Raw genomic sequence first — 6,960 nt, 5'->3', positions numbered from 1 at the left:
AAGGTCCTAGTGCAGCAACGACGAGCGGAACACTACAACTAGGTTAGGTAAAGACAAAATTTCTTCAGACTTACGCATTACCGTAGACGGGTGTGAATTTACCGTTTTAGTTGACACAGGTGCTGATTATTCGGTTGTCAGTTACGCTGCCGCAAAGGATTTAAAGAAAGTCCTGACGCCTTAGAGTGGACCCCAGATACGCACGGCTGGGGGTCATCTCATCACACCTGTGGGAAGATGTACCGCACGAATCGGAATTCAAGGCGCTACTTACGTTGCTGACTTTGTCGTACTTCGGGAATGCTCTAGAGATTTAATACTCGGAATGTATTTTCTGCTAGCAACCGGAGCTGTAATCGACCTGCAGAATTCTAGTGTCTCTTTTTCGACCAAACTGGCCATTGACACAAATGAGCCAGAATACACTGCATTACGTCTTGTAGATTGTGATATTACCGTGCCGCCTCGATGCAGCGTAATAGTCGGTGTAAGAAATGAAGCATTCGTTGATTCTGAAGGTATAGCGGATGCAAACATCGAACTACTGCTCAAGAAAGGCATTTGTGTAGCTCGAGGCATTATTCAATTACATGGTGGATGTGCCGATGTATTCCTCACGAATTTCGGAAACGAAATTCAGCACGTTGCAAAGAACACTGCTATCGCCTTCCTGCACGGTTTTCAAACAGTGATAGATTTATGTGGTCTGGTGTCAGGGCCACCTACTTCGGAACCTGCGCCCGATGTCGTGGCAAGAGTTGCAATCAGCCAAAATCTATCCCCAGCCGAGAAGAAAATCATTCAAGACCTCCTAAAAAACTTCACCGGATGTTTCTCTACCTCGTCAAAAGTACGGCGGACCCAGGTTGTTAAACACCGAATAATAACAGATGAAGCTACAAGGCCGGTACACCAAAATCCTTACAGAGTATCACCGAAGGAACGTGAGATCATAAAGAGCCAAGTGAAAGAGATGCTGGAGGATGATGTCATACAGCCATCCAATAGTCCGTGGGCGTCGCCTGTAGTCCTTGTGAGGAAAGAGGACAACACGCTGAGATTCTGCGTTGATTACAGAAAGCTGAACAGCGTGACCAAGGGGGATGTCTACCTTTTGCCGCGTATTGATGATATGTTGAATCGGCTACGGCACGCAAGGTATTTCTCTTCATTGGATTTGAAAAGCGGTTATTGGCAAATTGAAGTGGACGAAAGGGGCCGTGAAAAGACTGCTTTCTTAACCCCGGATGGTCTATATGAGTTTAAAGCACTCCCATTCGGCTTGTGTTGTGCGCCTGCAACATTCCAGCGCATGATGGACAGCGCTCTTTCAGGCCTCAAATGGCAGTCGTGCTTAGTCTGCCTGGACGACGTTGTGGTGTTTTCAGCAACGTTTGAACAGCATGTAGAGCGACTACGTTCGGTACTTCAGGCTATCCAGTCAGCCGGCTTGATGATTAAACCGGAAAAATGCCAGTTTGGATTCGAGAAGCTTCGTTTCCGCGGTCATGTAATCAGCGCTAAAGGTGCTGGCCCGGACCCGGAGAAGACTGTGGCCATGGGGCTGTTTCCCAAGCCAAAAGACAACAAGGAGGTACGCCGATATTTGGGTTTATGTGCTTATTATAGGCGGTTTGTGAAAAATTTTGCGAAAATTGCCGAACCTTTAACAAGACTCACAAGAGAGGACGTGCCATTTATTTGGTGCACCGAACAAGACAGTGCATTCAACGAACTAAAGAAACGTTTGCAAGCTCCACCTATCCTGGCCCACTTTGACGAAACCGCAGATACGGAAATTCATACAGATGCCAGCAATCTTGGCCTAGGTGCGGTCCTGCTGCAATGGCAGAATAGAGAAGAGAAAGTAATAGCATATGCTAGCCGCACCCTCTCAAAAGCAGAAAGAAACTACTCTGCAACAGAAAAAGAGTGCTTGGCAGTCATATGGGCGATCAGCAAGTTCAGGCCATACCTCCACGCCAGGCCGTTCCGTGCCGTCAGCGACCACCACTCACTTTGTTGGCTGGCGAGCTTAAAAGACCGATCAGGACGGCTTGCGAGATGGAGTCTCAGGCTCCAAGAGTATGACATTACGGTCGTATATAGGTCTGGCAGTAAGCATGATGATGCTGACTGCTTATCACGTTCACCAGTCCACTCGACTCTTTCAGAAGAAGAGGACTTGCCACTCCTTTGTGTGATAAAAACCTCAGAAGTCGCCGAACATCAACGGGCTGACATGGAACTGCTCCCATTAATAAAGTATCTCGAAGGGCACGACGAACAAGTTCCTCGCGTATTTAAGAGAGGGTTATCCTCATTCTGCCTGCGAGATAATGCACTTTACAAGAGGAATTTTGAACACAACAAGGAGAAGTTCTTACTCGTTGTACCATCAGCCATGAGGCATGAAGTCTTACAAGCCTGCCATGATGAACCGTCTGCGGGTCACTTGGGCGCGAGTCGAACTTTCGCCAAAATTCATCAGAAATACTACTGGCCCAAGTTGCTAGCATCCGTAAAGCATTACGTCAAGACATGTCGCGAGTGTCAAAGGCGAAAAACACCACCCCTCAAGAGGGCCGGCCTTTTCAAGCCCATAGAGCCACCTGCGACTCCATTTCAACAGGTTGGAATGGACCTCCTCGGACCGTTTCCAATGTTGGCATCAGGAAAAAGGTGGATAATAGTTGCGACTGACTATTTGACTCGATATGCTGAAACCGGCTGCCTTGAGCGAGGAACGGCAACGGAAGTCACGAAGTTTTTCGTTCAGAATATTGTTCTTCGCCATGGAGCCCCACTCGTCGTGATTACTGATCAAGGAGCAGCGTTCACAGCTGATTTGATGCAGTCCTTAATGACAATGACTAACACCAGCCATAGGAAGACCACTGCATACCATCCCCAAACCAACGGGTTGACAGAACGCCTGGACCACACCATCGCTGATATGCTGTCGATGTACGTTGACATTGAGCATAAATTGTGGGACGAAATCTTGCCATACGCAACTTTCGCCAACAATACGGCAGTGCAGGAGACCATCCGCGTCACACCATTTCAGCTGGTCTACGGTAGCACTGTCACTACGACACTCGATGCCAGGTTGCCAGTAGACAACGACAATTACGAGCCATCTGAACTTGACTTTTTGCAAAGGGCTGAAGAAGCACGCCAGTTGGCACGACATCGAATACATCGACAGCAAAACAAGGACGCAAGGCACTACAACCTGCGCCGCACAAAAGTTCAGTACAACCCAGGCGAGCGAGTGTGGATATGGACACCACTCCGACGCCGCGGCCTATCAGAAAAGCTTCTTTGTCGATACTTTGGCCCCTATAAGGTTCTCCGACGAATTAGTGACCTAAACTACGAAGTCATCACCGATGGACACATCTGTTCAAAGCGGCAAAACAGCGCAGAAGTCGTACACGTCGTTCATATGAAGCCCTATTATGAGAGGGAATGAAAGCACTCCCTTTTTCTGTTTGCCTCCCTCCATCGCGCATCGGGACGATGCGTATTTCGAAGGGGGACTAATGCCACAGAGACTGTTTACAATATCCGACATTATGAAGAATCAGCGTCCACAGTCTTGTGCGCACTCTTGCTTGGGGCCGCACGACTCATGCCTCTTGTTCACAGGCACGAGCCAGTGTGGGTTGGAGCTGCGAAGAAGAAGACAGTGCGTGGGCAGAGGAACAGTTTTTGTTTTTGGAACGCTCTAGCGGACTCTTCCATCTTTTCGCACTTAATTTTCAGGGCACAAGTTCGCCCATAATAAACTAGTTTTTGACTTTTCCTCTCTTGCACCCGTTACAATATTTCCACGACTGCTCCACTGGGCGGCTACGTTGGTGATGCACAAGTGGCCATATTGAATGTTACTATTTTTAACAACCGATGTTGCAACTGGCCGTAGCTGGAGCGTGGGATTACGAATTGTTGGTGTCAGTAGGTGTGCAATAAGAAAACCTTAATGTCAAAATAAGATATATCATAAGCATCTAGTGAGCTTGACATTTACTCAGAACATCCAATGGCAGAGTGAATTAATCTCTGAAAATTGGTGTCAGTGCACCTTTAATGAAGTATTTTCCAAAATCTACAGTTACACAGCTCGTCGAAACACTTCATGACCTGTCTTTCGGCATAAATGATTGTATTCAAACTGATGTAATTTTTCTCGACTTCTCGAAGGCATTCGACCGCGTCTCGCACCGTAAACTACTACTTAAACATAATCACTTGTTAGGCGATGGCCCCATCTTCCAATGAATAACTAATTACTTTACTGACCGTCACCAATACATACAGCATGGCATCCATGCTTCTGACCTAGCTCCGGTGTTGTCAGGTGTTCGCAGGGGTCTGTACTAGCTCCAGTTTTGTTCCTAATATATATCAATGACATAACTACGCAGACGTTAAACTCAGACTCTTTGCAGACGACTGTATGCTCTACAATGAAATATGTCATCACGATGGTCAGGTGAAGTTAAGTAATTCATTAAACAAAATAGCTCAGTGGTGCACTGATTGGTAAATGACTATAAACATTGACAAAGCTGTATTTATGTCCATTACCAACAAGGTGTCTAAGTTTGATTTTTAATACCATTTTAATAATATGCCACTACGAAGAGTTAATTAGTACAAATACCTTGGTATCACAATTTCGTCTGATCTTAGTTGGACAGAGCACGTGCATCAAATGTCCAAAAAAGCGACGAGCAAATTATTTTTTATTAAACAGGCCCTGTCATTCGCACACATGAAACGAAGCTTCTTGCTTACATCACATTTCTCCGCCCGGTCTTAGAATATGCTAATATCGTGTGGTTCCCTCACACTGTGAATAATATCGCTATACTGGAAAGCAGTGCGCTTTATCTTCAACAGATACGGGCACAACGACTCACCTACTGCTCCATTACACTGTGCTGGCCTAGCCACTCTTGACAGTCGTGCAAAGGTTTTCCGGCTTAAATTTATTTATCTACTTTTATACAGATCATTCCGCATAAACCGAGATCTTTACTTGAACTTTGGAGACGCCAGACCGAGGAGACGAAGGCATGCATGGGAACTCAAAGAATACTCATTTAGTAACAACACTTTTTCTTATTTGTTCTTTCCGTGCGTAATTCGAGAATAGAACACACTGAATCCAGTCATTACACAGCAGCCAGCATTAGAGAAATTTATGAAACTAATTGAAGGTACTGATCTATTCTAACCTAGTTAGCATGTATAGTGATCACCTGTTTTTCGTCACGCAGTCCTTCCTGCTTCCAATTGTCATACCAAAGCACTTGTCTGCATATATTTATTGTTTAATACGGTTCCTTGATAATAATACACAATCTGTGTTTTCTTCTTTCTATGCTTCGTTTCTTCTCGGCCTTTGTTTCTTTGTCGGAGTACCATTGGTGTACTTTGTACTTGGCTATGGTTCAAATAACTATGTATGATTGTTCTATGCCGTACTGATGTGTTCAGTGATTATGTGTTCTTTATTATTCTGATTTTTCTTGTTTCAAACATCAAAAGTTGTGACAGTGATGCTCACCACTGTAATAATCCCCATGGGGAATTGACAGTATTCTGTAAATTAAAAATAAAAATAAAAAATACAATTAGAGTGAAGTGCTTCAAGACCAATTAATGAGCAATTGTAGAGGTTTTACATTTTAAAACCATGATATGATTGTGAAATACGCCATAGATGAGGGCTCTGGGACTTTTGACAACCCGGGGTTCTTTAACGTGCACCTAAATCCAAGTGCACGGGCCAGATGCATTTTTGCCTCCACCAAAAATTTGGCCGCAGCATTCAATCTAGCTACCCTCGAATCAAATTATGCACCATAACCACTAGATCACCATAGTATGTGAAGTGCTCCTATACAGATGTAGCAATTGATGAAAAGTAACTGTCCACTTCTGCATTGCTTTCCCTCCAAAACTCTTATTCTATGCAAGCTGGCCTCGCTATTTTACTGCATCCTCAGAAGACTTTCAAACTTTCCTTGTTGTCCCAAACAACTTTCCAAAATTATTGTCGGTTACTTCATGATAACAGCTGCAGAAACATTCAAGAACTGACGCTATGTGCTCACCCTCCCAATTTAATAGTTATGACTAGGTAATGTTGGCCACGTTATGTAGCATCAAATTGCATTGGCCTTATGTTGAGTGCATACTCAAGAATTCCAGGTGTTGAAAATTTGCTTAGAGTTCCTTGCCACAGTGTGCTTCATAATGATAATGTGGCCTAGGTGCACAAGACACCAAAATTTCACTGGACAAGAATTCTTGGCAGACGTGAAACGAACACTAAATACGGCTCAGGTGGTTCAAGCCCCTACCTTTTGTCTACTCCCTTCTGTTTCAGTTACTGCATGTGGTGCCTGTTAAACCTGTAAATGCTAACCAACCAGGCAACATTTTATGCAAAAGTCACTTTCAGAGACACCTATGTCATATGCAAACATATTCGGGAAGGCATGCAGTATTGCCCAAAGAAACAAAATTCGCCAGATCCCACGTACCACGGGAATCGATGTTATGCGAAGCATGCGGTGGGGGATTGACCAAGGTGTAGTTCGAAACGTTATGAAACAAGACTAAACATAAGTACAAGCTTTGTGTTCACAGATATATGTTGAACAGTTGCATATGTTTTATATAACCAGTTGTTTAAAGTGGCGTAACGATGCCCACAGCAACATGGGTATTACTGTCACCAGAAGTGGTGAGCTAATAACTAATGCTTGTACTGGCGAGGACGGTAGCCCTGGCTAGTGCTACGCAGACCACCTTCAGTGGACGGCACTTAAGTATACAACTGATGCCAACCCGACGTGATGCCAGAATCATATTAGCACATATGTAATGTTTATAAAATAGGACAGCCAGCACTACAACCACAACTGCAGTGCTGGCTGT

The sequence above is a fragment of the Rhipicephalus microplus genome, chromosome 9 (assembly GCF_043290135.1).
Source record: "Rhipicephalus microplus isolate Deutch F79 chromosome 9, USDA_Rmic, whole genome shotgun sequence".
Taxonomy (NCBI): Eukaryota; Metazoa; Arthropoda; class Arachnida; order Ixodida; family Ixodidae; genus Rhipicephalus; species Rhipicephalus microplus.
Note: the sequence above shows the minus strand (reverse complement) of the source record.